The sequence below is a fragment of the Papaver somniferum genome, unplaced genomic scaffold (genome assembly GCF_003573695.1).
Source record: "Papaver somniferum cultivar HN1 unplaced genomic scaffold, ASM357369v1 unplaced-scaffold_81, whole genome shotgun sequence".
NCBI lineage: Eukaryota > Viridiplantae > Streptophyta > Magnoliopsida > Ranunculales > Papaveraceae > Papaver > Papaver somniferum.
In genome coordinates this window covers 6,824,152-6,841,572 of record NW_020651082.1, presented here as the reverse complement: position 1 = coordinate 6,841,572, position 17,421 = coordinate 6,824,152, and positions in this window count along the sequence as shown.

Below are 17,421 nucleotides of genomic sequence, written 5' to 3'. Positions count from 1 at the left end.
CAAGTTCATTATCTTATGAATTAGTAAGATCCCTCTTAAAATAGAATCTCCAACTTCCCTCTGCAGTAATCATCTCTGCCACTTCGATATTTCTGTCTCTGGAAAACTTGAAAAGAGATGGAGACACACTAGCTAGTGTTAACTGCCCACACCATAAGTCATTCCAGAAAGATATTCTTGTTCACGTATACAAATATAGAGTAGAGTTATTACTGACTAAAGTCGTTGTGTCTGCAATAGCCCTCCAACACGAAACACCGTAACTCTGCAGAACTAAACCAGATATCCAACAATAGAACTCTGTACCATATTTGTCTGTTTTAATTTTATACAACAATCTATTCTTTTCAACCCCAATGTCCAACACCATTTGGCTAGTAACGTGATGTTCATAAACTTGAGGTTACAAAATCCCAAATCACGTTCTTTAGTAGCACGTACCAGAAACTAAGGATGCATTTGGCACGGAGGAGGTAGTTGATGGTGGAGTTTAGTCAACATGAGAGGTCAAGGGTGGAGTTGAATTCCAAGTGTGTTTGGGATGGGTGGAATTGGAACTTCAGGGGTTGAAACTCTATCGTTTAGTGGAAAATCAAATGACACATCTTCCCATGAAACTTGAAACTCCATCCTTTCAACGCCACTAGTTGACCATATTGACGTTTCTACTTTATTTCCTTATTTAAACAATATTGGAGTTCTTATAATTATAAATTTACTTTGGAAATTAATATATAATTTTATATTGTTTTTTTGTGTAATTTAATAATATTATTTTAAATATTTTTAGTTGTAATTTTTATACAGTATTATAAATCTATTTTCATACATATATATAATTATTTTTTAATTCAAAATATTAAAATAAATTATACGTAGAAAAAAATATTATTTAATATTATATTTATTAAATCAATGTTTCGATTAGTGGTTTAGATCAATATCTTGGCCCGAGACAGTTTAGAGGTGTAATTTGGTATCATCTTGGTGTCCCTTTATTTTTTGAGGGCAGGTTGTGCTCGTGTTGCAATAGGCATATGGGTATTTTTGGTGACCATGCGCTTCACTGTGCTAATGATGTTTGACTAAAATTCCACCATGACTTAGTACATGATGTAATTGCGAATATTTGTTTCAAAGCTGGTGTCTATGCACGCAAGGAGGTGTATTTGGGTCTTCTGACAAATAGTAACAAGGATTTATGTCCAACGGATATCCTTGTTCTCAATTGGAAAAACGACCAAGATGTATGTATGGATGTCACAAGGGTCTCACCTTTTACTGGTGATGGTGTTCGTTCTTTCGTCCCATGCCAGGCTATCTCTAGAGCAATTTCGCGTAAACGTTATAAATATTTGAATGAATGTACTTCCATGGATATGGTTTGGGTGTTTTAGCTTTTACTACCTTAGGGGAACTTAGCGAGGATACTATTTGTTTCTTCAAGCGTTTGAAGAATTGTTTAGTCAGCTTGTTGGTGCCCAGCTTGTTGCTCGGCTACCAGCTAAAAACTCTGTAGTTTAATTTTATTAAATTATTTTGGGTCTACTTTATATTTATTAATTTATAGTATTATCTTTATATATGTGTATAATTTCTTTTAATAAATAATTTAAAAATTATTTTTTCTCACATTTAAAAATAAAATAATAATAATTTTATTATTAAAATACATTAGTGTTGTTGATAAATGATTAATTTTTATTTTAAAATATTATTTTTATGGAATTTCAAAAATTGAATTTAATTATTTAAAATAATAAATTCATGCTAAAAAAAAAATCCATTCACCGGATTCACTGTTTTCCGACCATGGTTCTTTCGACAGCGATTTATATGGAGATTGAAAGCTATTTTTATTCACCGGATTCACCATGGTTTTCCCTTGATTTCTTTTTCGATTTTGCTTTCCTTATGGTTTCTTTCCCACGGTTTCTCAATTTTTTTTCCTTTTTCGGCACTTTGTTTGCAGTTTGCAGTTTTTAGGATTCGAGTTTTTCTTTTTCTTTTAGGGTTCGACTACGACTTCCATGACTATATTTAATACGACATCTTCTTCGCGCAACCTATTGACAACAACCCCCTCTTCCCATGTGCCTTTGCACTCATCTTCTTCACCTTCCTTTACAGAATAAACTATATCTGTTAATGTCTTTTGTCCTGATGGGTCAATGGAAGGGGTTATGCCAAAGGATATTCTTGAGGCATTTACATGACCGACACCTCTTTTCTGAAGATAACAAGGCCATCTGGAGAGAGCTTATTGCTAAACATTTGCATATATACCTTGCATAAGAGAAGGTTCTTGGTTTTTTACGGATGTGGATGTTATGTAAATGTATGCATTTACATGCCTGGAAAATGTCGTGTAAGGGTCGAGAAGGTGTTGTTCATGAAGACGTTGTTGCAGGGCCATTATATGGCGCAGTTGCATATTCTTTTATTCATGGTGTAACTAAGCCTGTCGAGGTAAGTGTTATCCGTTTGGGTACTTCAAGTGATGCCGTTAATTTGTGGTGTTTCTGCGGGGATGGCGGTGTTGCTGTAGCAGAGCCTGTTGGTTCTCTATCTACAGATTTGCTCAATGTTGTATTCCAAAGACAATTTACCATCGTAACTTGCATTCCTCATTAGTGCCGAAAATCCTTCTCAAGGTCATTCTTAACCCAGCTAATATGACTGCTTGGATGCAGCTCATACTATTTCTTATTTGCACCTTAGAACTATAAAGGCCAAGAAGTTCAGCTGAAACGAAATATGGTAACCGGAAACGTCTACAGGTTGCTTCCATTAACCAAGATTTATCGGTTTGGAAGGAGCCCAACGGTTGTGTCGCACTGATTAAAAAGATGTTGCAACTTCCTGTTGTAGTATGTCTAAGCAAGCAGATGTGAAAAAGCAGGGCACAGCTAACATGACAACTTTCCGAAAGAAATTGATCTATGGTCATTTTGCCGTCGCAATTCGACTGTTTTCTTCAAATGGGGTTGCTCCCTGTAATGAACAAACTTACTCAGAGTTGCAAGATAAACATCCAACAAAGCCTCATCATGTTGTTCCTTGTGATGATGTTACAGTGGACCAAATTACGGTGGATTATCGGCAATTATGGGAGATATTAAGAGCTTACATAAGGGCACATCGCGTGAACGATATGGCCTGCGGGCGCAACATTAAGTTGATGTGGTGAGTGGGTGTTGTTGGTGGTTTTTAGCATAGGGTCAAAATCGTAAAACTGTACATATGACATGACATCACGATGACCATTAGCATATTTATTGAATCAATCAGCATGCCTACGTAAGAATTACGGGGTACCTTTTTTTTTACATGGGTCATGTTCCACGGTGGAACCCTTAACATTGACTGACATCATCTATACCAAACCCTAATTCTCATTATATCGCGTCAAGGCATCCCAACCATGCCAAACGCACCACTGCGCCAATGTCATGACGTGCCAGCCGCACTTCCGCGCCAAGGCATGCCAACCATGCCAGCCGCACCACTGCGCCAATGGCATTCCAACCGCACAACCGCGCCAGGGCATGCCAACCATGCCAGCCGCACCTCCGCGCCAAGGCATGCCGGCCTTCCCTATGCGGCTACCAAAACGAAGGCGTTCGACTATCATTGGCCACCCTTCCATCTTAGATGCAAATCTTAGACGTCCAAAGTCGCCAACCAACGCATGGTAACCTTTGGCCCAAAACACTAGTTTTGGCCATGCCAAACCGCGCCAAGGCATTCCATGCCACATGTGACAATGGCATGCCAACCTCCTCGCCGCGTTATACCATGCTGGCCTTCCCTAAGCGGCTACCGAAACGAAGGCGTGCGACGATCAACGACCACCTTTCCATCTTAGATGCAAATCTTAGCCGTCCAAGGTCGCAAAACAATGCATGGTAACCTTTGGCCCAAATCCTAGTTTTGGCCACGCCAAACCGCGCCAAGGAATGCCATGCCACATGTGTCAATGGCATGCCAACCACCTTGCCGCGCCATACCATGCTGGCCTTCCCTATGCGGCTACCAAAACGAAGGCGTGCGACGATCAACGGAAAACCTTACATTTCAGATACAAATCTTAGCCGTCCAAGGTCGCCAAACAACGCATGGTAACCTTTGGCTCAAAACCCTAATTTTGGTCATGCCAAACCGCGCCAAGGCATGCCATGCCACATGTGCCAATGGCATGCCAACCACCTTCCCGCGCCATACAAATCTGGCTTCTCTATGCGGCTACCAAAACGAAGGCGTGCGACGATCAACGACCACCCTTCCATCTTAGATGCAAATCTTAGTCGCCCAAGGTCGCCAAACAAAGCATAGTAACCTTTGTCCCAAGACCCTAATTTTGGCCACGCCAAACCGCGCCAAGGCATGCTATGCCACATGTGCCAATGGCATGCCAACCACCTTGTCGTGACATACCATGACGGACTTCCCTATGCGGCTACCAAAACGAAGGCGTGCGACGATCGACGGCCACCCTTCCATCTTAGATGAAAATCTTAGCCGTCCAAGGTCTCCAAACAACGCATGGTAACCTTTGGCCCAAAACCCTAGTTTTGGCCACGCCAAGGCATGCCATGAAACATGTGGCAATGGCATGCCAACGACCTTTCCGCGCCATACCATGTCGGCCTTCTCTCACGGTTGCTAAAATGAAGGCGTGCGACAATTAACGGTCACCCTTCCATATTAGATGCAAATCTTAGCCGTCCAAGGTCACCAACCAACGCATGGTAACCTTTGGCCCAACGCCAAAACCCTAGTTTATGCCACGCCTAAATCGCGCCAAGGCATGCCAACCATGCCACAAGCGCCAATTGCATGCCAGCCACCTTGTCGCGCCATACCATGTCGTCCTTACCTATGCGGCTACCAAAACGAAGGTGTGCGGCGATCAACGACCACCCTTCCATCTTAGATTCAAATCTTAGCGGTACAAGGTCGACAACCAATGCATGGTAACTTTTGTCCCCACGCCAAAACCATAGTTTGACCGTGCCTAAACCGCGCCAAAGCATGCCGACCATGCCACATGTGCCAATGGCATGCCGCGCCATCCACCTTGCCGCGCCTAAGCCATGCCATACCGGCCTTCCCTTCACGGCTGCCAAAACAAAGGCCTGCAACAATCAACAGCCACTTTTCCATCTAAGATGCATATATTAGCCGTCCATGGTTACCAGCTAAAGCATGGACGCCAAACATGATGTAATTTTAAAGTGGTAAGTAAGGTTGTCGTTCACTTGGACTTGTAAAGACTTAAAAATAAAAATATATACAAAAGATATGTCACAAGATCAAGAGATATTAAGACTCAGGATTCCACCAAATTCCATTCACGTGACTCAAATAATAATTCCAATCAATTATAGTTCAAATAATAAAAATATGGATTCTTGTTCTTTGCCAAAAATAGATTTTCGAAAAGCAATGACTGTAAATCACAAGCATGATGTATCAAAAATACATAGACCAAGCATACATCATCAAACGAAGTCACACCCATTCAATAAAAATCATAAATCAATTAAATATCAATGCAAATAGTCATAAAATAATTATTAGAATTACCACATGCGTGAAATAGGGCTTCCTCCATCATCCCAGTGTTGGGGTTTAACTACTCATATTAATCACTTGCTCAAAATACATGTTTATAGCCCAAAAGTTGATTAAAAGAGTGAAAAGAATAAAATCAGTGAATCTGCGACCCACAGAAGGCGTCCAACGTAAACGATAGGATTCTGCTGCTGTTGAGACTGTTAAAGAACGACAGTTCTGGGAGGTCCGTTCTTCATCTTCTTCTTCTTCAGCAGCAGCAGGAAGCTTTCCTGCAACTCATGTTCTTCGCCTCTGCAACCTCCCTCTTGTCTCTGCTCGACCCCTAACCTCTTGATACCTCTTCTACATGATCCAACCCATCTATTTATATCAAAAAGACCGATTAAATCTCTCCATAATCTTCCAAAATCTCTTCCTTTCTCTTCACGGCAAAGTTGCGGCAATTTCTTGTTTTAGAATTTCTACGCGTTTCTGAGCTTTCCTTTTGATTCTAAACTCTTCCTTAGATATATACAAATCTTTGGGAAGGTTTATAGCTCTTTAATCTTTCTAAAATTTCTAAAACAGGTCACACACGTGACTTTCCATATTTTGTTGTTGAGATAAAAATCCATCGATTGAGCCCAGTTTAATCGAGTTCAACACCCATATTAGATTCCTAGACCCATAAGGAGTCTATCCTATGAAAATCAGAGGTTTAGTCGATCTCAAACTCCTCCAAATCACGATCACTAAATCTGCCAGTTAAAAGGGATATTTTCCTGTCAAAAAAAAGTATTTCAAATCGTGAAGAAAGTGACCTCCCCCTATCCAGTCTCGGTGTCCCTTTAGCACATGCCTAGAAATGGGTTACCCCTTATCCAAAGCGAGAGTCCGAATAGAAAATGTCCTCCCAGGTGCCTTTAACAACTTTTCGAGCCAATTTCGCCGCAAAAGCTTATTTCTCAAAAAACACCTACAAAGAGATAAAATACGAAAATAAGTACAAAAACGGGTACTAAGAATATACACAATAGAGATGAAAATAGACACATAAATGCGTCTATCAAATACCCCCAAACTTATTATTTGCTAGTCCCGTGGAAATCAAAACTACAAAATAAAATCCTAACTATCTTTCGCAGCCATCGTCTATTGCATTTAGCGTATGCAATAAGCCTTTAAACCCCTAGGTGGCCCTAGTGGCCGAGTTATAGTCTCGGGAGGGCTTACTAGAGATATACCCACAAAATCTTTACTCCATACCCTACCTATCTACGCAGAACCTTGGAAGGCACTAAAGAACCTCCTTGGTTGGCATACTTATTGATTACAAGAGGAAGTACCCTGATGCGAAATTCCAATTGCTGTACACAAGTTTGCACTCAAGCATACTAAAATTCATATATAAGTGACAGAGGTCTACTAAGATAGTTGCACTATGGACATCATATTCAGAGTCAAACTAATCACATGGATAGATTAAGAGATGGATATAGAAAAACATATATGGTTTTGATGTTAACTAGGTGAACGGTGTTTCTCATATCTGTCTGAAGGCCACTGCCAAAATAAACCTATCCTAAATGATTGAGATAGTCTGACTAGTATCAACCCACCTACATATACAAGGGAACCAGTGGTCAATAACCCTAACTCTAGGTCAACACAATTGGCATATACAAGGGTTCCAGTGGTCGACTTTATTGAATCTTATTCCGTTTTGGTCTAATGGTCTGGTCTCAATTTTTCTTTTTCTTTTCTATCTGTTTATCTTTTTTTTATCACTCATAATAATAACTTTTTTTTTGTATCTCAATCACTCTATCTCACCCTAGCAGTGGTAAAAACTTGAATCGTGAGCCCCACCTAATCACTTAGAGAAACATAGTTTAAAATAAAAACAGAAGTGGAAAGGACTCAACGAGATATGGTGAAACTATCATGTTATTTCTAACACCTGAGCTTTGTGCTTTTATGAATAGACTATTTAGATGTTTCCATCTAGTCAGATTGGTTCCTCAACTCCTAAAACCAAAATGCTTCCATCCACTTAGATTGGTTAGTGCTATCCTTAATAGGCATAAATTTCTAGGTTCTGGAGTTTATTACTGCAACTAAAAATCTACTCACATACCCCAAACTTTAATCTAACATTGTCCTCAATGTTCTATAGATAAAATTAAAAACATGAACAATGAGAAACTGTTACCAATTGAAGCAAAAGAGTTAAGAAAAGATAATATCTGGTTGCATGAGAATGGGTGACCTCCCAAGAAGTGCTAAGTTTAAAGTCTTCAGCCAGACTTAGGAAAGGATTAGTCAACTCGAAACGTATAATAGTAGCCGAAATAACTGCGGGTCTTCAAAACCAAAAAGAGCTGACCAAAGGAAACTGCAGTGAACCAACGAAATTAACAAGACTAGCATGCCCTTACCTAGTTTCCTGATAACTATCGCTAATTGCGGTTCAGGTTCAGGTTCTATGAAAGGGTCTAAATAAAATATTTTCCTTGGATGCATTTCCTCATAGATTGGATCCAAATTACTAGGTCCTAGAGTCTGGAAAAATTCAAATAAGAACTTAGAATCACGAAGTAATAACCTAAATAGTTGAGGATCCTCTAAGTCAATCAGATATGACTTACATAGTTGACCATAGTGAGAGTAGTGGTCATTCTTAAGCAAATGTGTCGATTCTATTTTCCTAAAGCATTTAGGTTTAGTCTCACAACTTAGTATTCGACACATTTGAAATATAAACGTTCCCACATTTGGAAGAAAACTATTTGGTGGGAAAACAAATTCAATCTGGGTATCATAGCCTGGGTAAACCACATCAACCAGAGGATGGGTTTCTAACGACTGAACTTCCTTATGGACATCACTAGGTTCCGAAAACGTGTATGAAGATAATCTTGTAAAATGGTTGAGGCACATATGTTAAGTCCCAAGCGAGGGACCTTTCTAAGAGTTAAAGCACATGGAAAATGATAATCACCCCCAAACTTAGAGTTTTCAGTGTCTCTAGATAGACTATTCACAACTTCCCTAATTTCTAGGTCATCAGATTCCTGAAAATGGGCAATTGATTCTTCTAAGTAGGGTACATCCTCACTCATATCGACGGGTTCATATTCTTTTTCTAAGTCTATTGTTTCTAAATCGCTAGACTCAAAATATACCCGTTCCTCTAAACCATCATTAGGTTCGTAATCAAAAGGAAATACTACGTCGTCTAAAACTGGGATATCTCTAGTCAAATCCTCGTCCTTTTGAATAGGTGAATAATTATTAAAATTATTTGGATTTGAACTAGAAATAATATTATTATTAAGCTCAGTTGGAGTAGCAAATTCCTGAGCACTATGCCTATTTATTTCAAGTTCTTCATCAACACTATCCTCTTCATAATCATTATAATAACATGAAAATGGTTGAACCTCATCTAAACAACAAGTAGTGTTACCAATTATAAACTTGTCATCTTGATTATGCAAATAACTATCCTCATTTTCAAAGGTACTATTGGAAACACTATATTGGAAATTAAGACTATCTTGAGCAGTTCTTTCCTGGGCCTCTAACAACATTTTCTGAGTCGACTCACATGACCTCCTGACTTTATCTATGAAAGAAGGTTCACACGTTGAATTCTTTTCGTCCATAACTAAATTATTCATTCCTGTTGTACTACGTGTTGTCGCAAGTAATTTTTGTGTTGACTTATCTAACTGACAAGCAGACTCTAGTAAAGAGGAATTATAAGAATTTTGCTCGTATGGCCGGTGGGCGTGTAGATAGTAATTGGGATCACTATGGTACGAGCCATAACCTTGAAAAGATTGATGTTCCCAACCACTATTTACACTATGGTCAAAGTTGAAATGTCCATTTTGAAAATTAGTCGGATAATCATTGTATTGGCTATTATAATACCAGTTCGACATTCTGTTTGCAGGGGTGTTCTACACAATCACAAACAAGACTAACTCGACTTCACCAAAGCAAACCTAAAGATTTCTAGAAAACAAAAAGCATGATGGCTCCACTTAGATTGTTTCTAGACTAGCTTCTATCTCTCGAAGGGGAATTCGTTACAGTTTGAGCAAACCCCTCTGGATCAATCCAAGCTAATGTGAGATGAAACTGAGGCGAGGGAAGCTCAATGGAGCTTTGATACCCAAGGCCTCACCGTCGTTACAAGGCGGCTTGTTTCAACTCCCAGAAGTCATCATGAACTTTGAAGTTGCTAAAAAGGTGACCAATATCCTTCGAAATTTTTTCTTAACAAGCTCGATACCCTATAGGTCTCTTTCTAATCAGATTTTAAAGCTTGGGTTCGCGTTAGGTTTTGTTTTCCTAAAGCGGTCAAGAAGGGAGCGATGATGAAATCCGAACCCTTATCTTGTTTAGGCCAGGCATTGCCCTTTATTAGGAATATAAAAAAAGTCTGGTTCGTCCTCAAACAATTATCACCTTAAGGAGTACAGTAACCCGCTTGCAGGAGATTCGCGAGTGTTTCGATTGGACTTACCTCCCGTACCAGACGGAGGATGAACCATTGAAGTCGACTCGGGCCATGACTCATATGTCATGTACGAACCCGAGGAGCCGAGACGATATAGTAATCGTCGTCCTTCCCTGCACACAGTTTATATTTAAGGGTACCCTTCCGTAGGGTATAAAAAAGAATGTCCCAAAATTTAAAGTCCAAAGAAAAAGTCCAAAAATTACAAAAAAAATTACGAAAAATAAAATATATTTACAAATTCTAAAAAAAATAAAAATTATATACAAAACTTCTTCTTCACTCCTTTTTGGATTCCTCTTTTCTTTCGTTCTTTGGCTTCGCTTTTCTTTTCAGCACCTTCTCTTTTTCTTTACTTTAGCTCGGCTCCAAGTCTGAAATCAAACAAAAATACCAAAATGGTTAAAAAAGAACAAAAATAATAAAAATAAAGATAAACTTAAAAAATAAACAAATCTATAAACAAGTCCCAGGCAGCGGCGCCAAAAATTGATGTAATTTTAAAGTGGTAAGTAAGGTTGTCGTTCGCTCGGACTTGTAAAGATTTAAAAATAAAAGTATATACAAAAGATATGTCACAAGATCAAGGGATACTAAGACTCAGGATTCCACCAAATTCCATTCATGTGACTCAAGTAATAATTCCAATCAATTATAGTTCATATAATAAAAATATGGACTCTTGTTCTTTGCCAAAAATAGATTTTTGAAAAACAATGACTGTAAATCACAAGCATGATGTATCAAAAATACATAGACCAAGCATACATCATCAAACGAAGTCACACCCATTCAATAAAAATCATAAATCAATTAAATATCAATGCAAATAGTCATAAAAGAATTATTAGAATTATCACATGCGTGAAATAAGGCTTCCTCCATCATCCCAGTGTTGGGGTTTAGTTACTCACATTAATCACTTGCTCAAAATACATGTTTATAGCCCAAAAGTTGATTAAAAGAGTGAAAAGAATAAAATCAGTGAATCGGCGACCCACAGAAGGCGTCCAACGTAAACGATAGGATTCTTCTGCTGTTGAACAACGACACAAGCCTACTGCTGTTGAGACTGTTAAAGAACGACAGTTCTGGGAGGTCCGTTCTTCATCTTCTTCTTCTTTAGCAGCAGCAGGAAGCTTTCCTGCAACTCATGTTCTTCGCCTCTGCAACCTCCCTCTTGTCTCTTCTCGACCCCTAACCTCTTGATACCTCTTCTACATGATCCAACCCATCTATTTATATCAAAAAGACCGATTAAATCTCTCCATAATCTTCCAAAATCTCTTCCTTTCTCTTCATGGAAAAGTTGCGGCAATTTCTTGTTTTAGAATTTCTACGCGCTTCTGAGCTTTCATTTTGATTCTAAACTCTTCCTTAGATATATACAAATCTTTGGGAAGGTTTATAACTCTTTAATCTTTCTAAAATTTCCTAAAACAGGTCACACACGTGACTTTCCATATTTTGCTGTTGAGATAAAAATCCATCGATTGAGCCCAGTTTAATCGAGTTCAACACCCATATTAGAGTCCTAGACCCATAAGGAGTCTATCCTATGAAAATCAGAGGTTTAGTCGATCTCAAACTCCTTCAAATCACGATCACCAAATATGCCAGTTAAAAGGGATATTTTCCTGCCAAAAAAAGTATTTCAAATCGTGAAGAAAGTGACCTCCCCCTATCCAGTCTCGGTTTCCCTTTAGCACATGCCTAGAAATGGGTTACCCCTTATCCAATGCGAGAGTATGAATATCAAATGTCCTCCCAGGTGCCTTTAACAACTTTTCGAGCCAATTTCGCCGCAAAAGCTTATTTCTCCAAAAACACCTACAAAGAGATAAAATACCAAAATAAATACAAAAATGGGTACTAAGAATATACACAATAGAGATGAAAATAGACACATAAATGCATCTATCAAAGCCAAAACCCTAACTTTTGGACGCGCCTAAACTAGGCCATATTGAAGCCATACCGGCCATGCTTTCATGCCCCTAGCTACCAAACGAAGGGTTGCAATAATCAACGGCTACCCTTCCTCTCAAGATGCTAAATCTCGACCGTCGAAGGTAACCACCGAGCCGATAAGTCTCCTGAGCTCAACTTTCCAAACAACAACAACATGTTATATGTTTTCCACGAAAACACTCGACACATCAAAACTGGGGGGATGCTCATTGGGTATTGGTTTGGAGTTTTACAGCGTGCGGCGTACACTACGCCCGCTACAAGACAGTGTCATAAGGATGAGGTGGTTAGTAAATACAGGGTGTAATGGTGAAACACTTTCTTTTATGGAACATCAATTCCAGACGTTACCAGTTACCACTTCTTCCCATTTACTCACCCGTTTTCCATTTCTTAATGAGACCAGAGTACGTTTCACTTCGACTTGTATAATTCCACCGAATAACAAGTTCTGGCCGGGAGCATACAACACTCAGAAAATATTTGCTATCTTTCCCATCTGTTAGATTCCCACTTTCTGATACAAGTCGTAAAGCAACTATTCTTCCAGAATCAACTATTCTGGTCTTAACACTCTCTTCGCTTCCCTCCCCAAAACCAACCCTTCTCCTTCACTTTGTGACCGAAGCAAGTCTGGAACGGCCATTTCTTGGTTTAGGCCGGATTTGTACAGATTGATTTCTCGAATCTAAAGTACTTCCTTGCAGTATATTGTTTAGTGTTTAAATTCGTTTCTCACCCACACACCCGAAATTACCAAAATCACCAGAAACCGTTTTCGCTCTCAAACAATTGGCGACCACAGTGGGAGATTGGTCTTTCGGTTACAATGTCAATTTTCAATCCTCGATCTCATAATTCGACCCAGACGTCAGGACTATAGAGGCAAACGATCCGCTCATGGTTCGACGACTTAGTTACCAGAAGACCCGATTACCAGTCATGACACGTCAAGGGGCGACTGGGGACTTCTCAGGGGTTAAAAGCAAACGATCCTCCCAAGGATCGATGAATCGATTATCAAGTGACTCAGGGACGACTGGGGACTTTCCACAATCGTTGTGCTTCTCACAAAACTCGGACTTGCACCTGACTCATTTTTCGTTAGCATATCCAAAAAACCGAGTAAGTCTTGCCTAGACAAAATACATGGTTTACAATTTCAAGTTTTCACAGGAATGATAAAACCGATAGCCATCTTATGTTTCATCCCATGTCATCTACCGACGCGCAATGTTCATGGTTCCATGTCTTCCCTGGGATGTTTGTGTAAATTACAATCATAACCAAAAACGACATCATCCTAAAAAAGTTCATCCCGAATAATAATCCAAAACCCTCATAGGTGACACTTGTATATCAACCCAAAAATACAGAAAATCAAAACCATAAGCCAGGTGTTTCATTTTCCTTTCAAAAAAAATGAAGAAGAAGAATTTCAGAAGACAAAAGTGCATTCAAAGGAAGCCATTCAACGGTGTTTTGCTCTTCTCGAAGGATGCATCCTTCGTCATTCGGAGGACCGCCTGTTTCAGCTCCAACTCTTTGGACAACCTTTCGAGATCCGCTTATTGTTGTTTGACCATGTCCGCAGAAGGACCTTCGTTCACCTTGGCCTGCAACTATTGGATCTCAGAGAAACCCTAACGCCCAGTTCTTCGTGGAATCAGTCACCTACCCGTACGTACCTACTTTGCATAATAACGATTACCAGTCACTATTCATGAGGTAACCGACGCTACTACGATGATATTCGAAAAGAATAACAATATTTTTATAGATTTATGGAAGGCATACCTATGGCTAGGGTTTGCACCAATACAAGGAAAACAAGAAAAAAAATTGAAATAAAAACGTTGGAGTACATACCTGGAATATACTTTCCCACGTTATTACTACCGCACCATGCCAAGCCGACACCGTGCCAAGCCAGCGCCCACGCCAGGCCAGCACCCACGCCAAAACAGCGTCGTGCCTAGCTAGCGCCTTGCCAAGACAGCGTCCACGCCAATCCAGCACCCATTCCGGGCCGATCCAGCGCTAACAGCTTGCATCTTTCCAGCACCAGCAGCTTGCATTCCTTCCAGCGCTAACAACTTGCATCTTCCCAACACCAGCAACTTGCATCCTTCCAGCGTTGCTCTTGAACTCCCAGTGGAAGGGAACCAGCAATCCAATTTCATTATACGTAGAGATCAAGAACGACTTCTTCAAAATCGAGGAAATTAAAATCAGCAACCCCCCACTGAGTTCACAAAGATTCTCTTCGTGTCAGGAGATGCATGATTTCTGGGAACTTCGCCCACAAAATCGTGCAGTCTATGAAGAAACATTTATGTGAGATTCTATATTTTCCCAAGGTGCAACTTCAAGACATATTTGCATCCCTCAACCGCGTTGCGTCAGGAAAGCAGCTGTTTCCAGCCAGGAAGTCGTTCCCAAACCCCTACCTATCTTGGAAAGCACGATAGATTGAACTGGGGACTCCTAACCATTGTTCGCTTGAAGCGTGTCCAGTCTGATGGCATACTGATTGATGCAGCCTCTCCGCTTCAACGTTCTCTAGCAGTAGCTCCGCTTCAACGTTCGCTTCAGCAGACGCTCCGCTTCAGTGTTAGCTCCATAAGCTGCTCCAGGATCCGAAGCAGCGTTTGGCTTATTAAGTTTCAACATCCTCTCCAAGAGCCGAAGCCGCTTCAACGCCGCTTCCTCCTGCCAAGGATCGTACCATGACCACCACTCCTTCCTGCAAAGGGTCGTACCACCACGCTCCCATGTCGAGGATCATGATCGCAGACATCCAATCTTCGTAATCATGGCCGACTTTTGATCCATCCTTCCAAAACTCATGATCTTGGACAGTTTGCTCGCTTACGCATCAAGCCAATCCTTTTATCTCCATGGATGCCCATACAATTCTATCCAACCTACTTTGTTACCACGACAATGTAGCCTCTTCTGATTACATCTGCTACCAAGAACTGTTGCCACTCATTTGTTGATACCAGCCAGAGCTGCACCACAGCAGCAATCGCTACAAAGATGAAAACATGTAAACCATACTTGGGGACTGAGGATATACATGGAATCCCTTCACTGTAAAATCTTAGAAGACACAGTCAACCACAAGGTCATATACTCTTCAAGGGTGTAGCGCAAGATTATCATCACCTCTCTGTCTAGAAGACGCCTTCAACACTTTACGATTCCGCGGAGGATCCCAAGCCTGCTCAGAGGAAAACAACTTCAGAAACTAAATAAAAATGCGACTGGGGAATGCTCATCGCAGTCCATCCTGACGACCATCAAAGACTCATGATATAACTCTGAAGTTTCACGAGCCGCAGGAATTTCTCAAGATGAAGCCGTACATGTGCATCGAAGACTCCAAAAGAACGCCACAAAAATATATTCACATATTCGGCCTTGCCATCAGATCTAACAGAAATATAACCAGGGACTGCTCACCGCGTCCCATTCCATACGATAATCCAAAATTCATAAGCTGGTTCGAAGGATGTCTCTCGGAACAAAGTCCTTGAAGACTTGATAGCAAAACAACGGCGACAGAATGTCTCCCAACTCATATATTTCAAATTGTGTCTTCGGAAGATTTCTAGCATACAATCATCCATAACATATCGATCATTGCGATCAAAAGGTCCAGACACTGAACAACCTAAAGTCAGGGATGAACCGACAACGCAATAACAATCTCCAAGATGATCCCTGACATGATCGTTGCCGAGCATATATTTCATCCATCCATACCAAGAATGCAGTGGAGTTTTGGTAAATTTTGGAATCCACTAGAGAGACACTGCACACGAAAGCACAGATACAGACGAGCAACAGAAGAGGGTCGATACTTCTTTTCATGCGGACGGAGTTTCTAGAGTTTGAACAAAATGAAGATTCCTTCTTGCTCCATGAACGATAACAGGTGACTGGGCGCGACTATGCCACCTCGGGCCCGCAACATCCCTCTTCCTGAATTTTATTGTCGAGCAGTTTTCACCTCCCGAACGAGCTCAAAAAATATTCCCTCGTTAGGAGATAGGAAATTCTTTTCCGTTCAGAATGGAGAGGCGGACTGTCAAAATTCGAGTCCGTAGGAAATTCTACAGCGATTCTAGTAAAGGCTGCTAATTAGGGTTTTGGAATGCCAAACCCTAATTTAGATAAAGTTGTCATCATTCCAAGGAACTGAAGCCGGTCGTCATCCTTCCACGGAACTGAAGCCAGTCGTCACCTTTCCAAGGAACTCAAGCTGGCTCCACTCCAAGACGCACAATGCAAGCGGCTCCATTCCAAGCCGACCAATGCTGACGGATCTATTCCAAGCCGCGCAACGCATGCGTCTCCATTCCAAGACGACCAACGCCAACAACTCGCCAAGCCAGCGTCTCAGTGATCCTTAACCCATCCAAGATGATGCATGGCTAGACTAAGCCGACGATCTTCATCTCACAACTTCACGGTCTACACCAGAAATAGAATCTATGGAAGGCCGCCAAGCACGAGGATCATGAACTCTCCTTACCTCTCTAAAAAGGTTAGTCGGACCTTCTTGACCATCTTTTCACGACTTTTCATTTCGATTTTTGTCCTCACCTGTCACCATCTTATGCTTACCTCGCAACAATGCTCATGTCCCGAGCTAAGCAGGGGACTTAATGTTGATGGTGGTTTTAGCTTAGGGTCAAAATCGTAAAAATTTCCATCTGACATGACGTCACTATGACCATTAGCAAATTTATTGAATCAATCAGCATGCCTATGTAATAATTACCGGGGTACATTTTTTTACATGGGTCATGTTCCACAGCAGAACCCTTAACATTGACTGACATCATTTATGCTAAACCCTAATTCTCATTTTATCGCGCCAAGGCATGCCAACCATGTCAGTCGCACCACTGCGCCAATGGCATGACGTGCCGGCCGCACCTCTGCGCAAAGGCATGCCAACCATGCCCGCCGCACTACGGCTCCAATGACACGACGTGCCATCCGCACCTCCGAGCCAAGGCATGCCAACCATGCCAGCCGTACCACTGTGCCAATGCAAACCATGCCAGCCCAACCACTGCGCCAATGGCATGACGTGCCAGCCACACCTCCGCGCCAAGGCATGCTAACCATGCTAGCCGCACCACTGTGCCAATGGCATGCCGTGCCTGCCGCACCACTGTGCCAATGACACAACGTGTCAGCCGCACCTCCGTGCCAAGGCATGCCAGATGCACCACTGAGACAATGGCACAACGTGCCAGGCGCACCTCCACGCCAAGGCATGACGACCTTCCCTATGTCGCTACCAAAATGAAGGCGTGCGACGATCTACGACCACTCTTCCA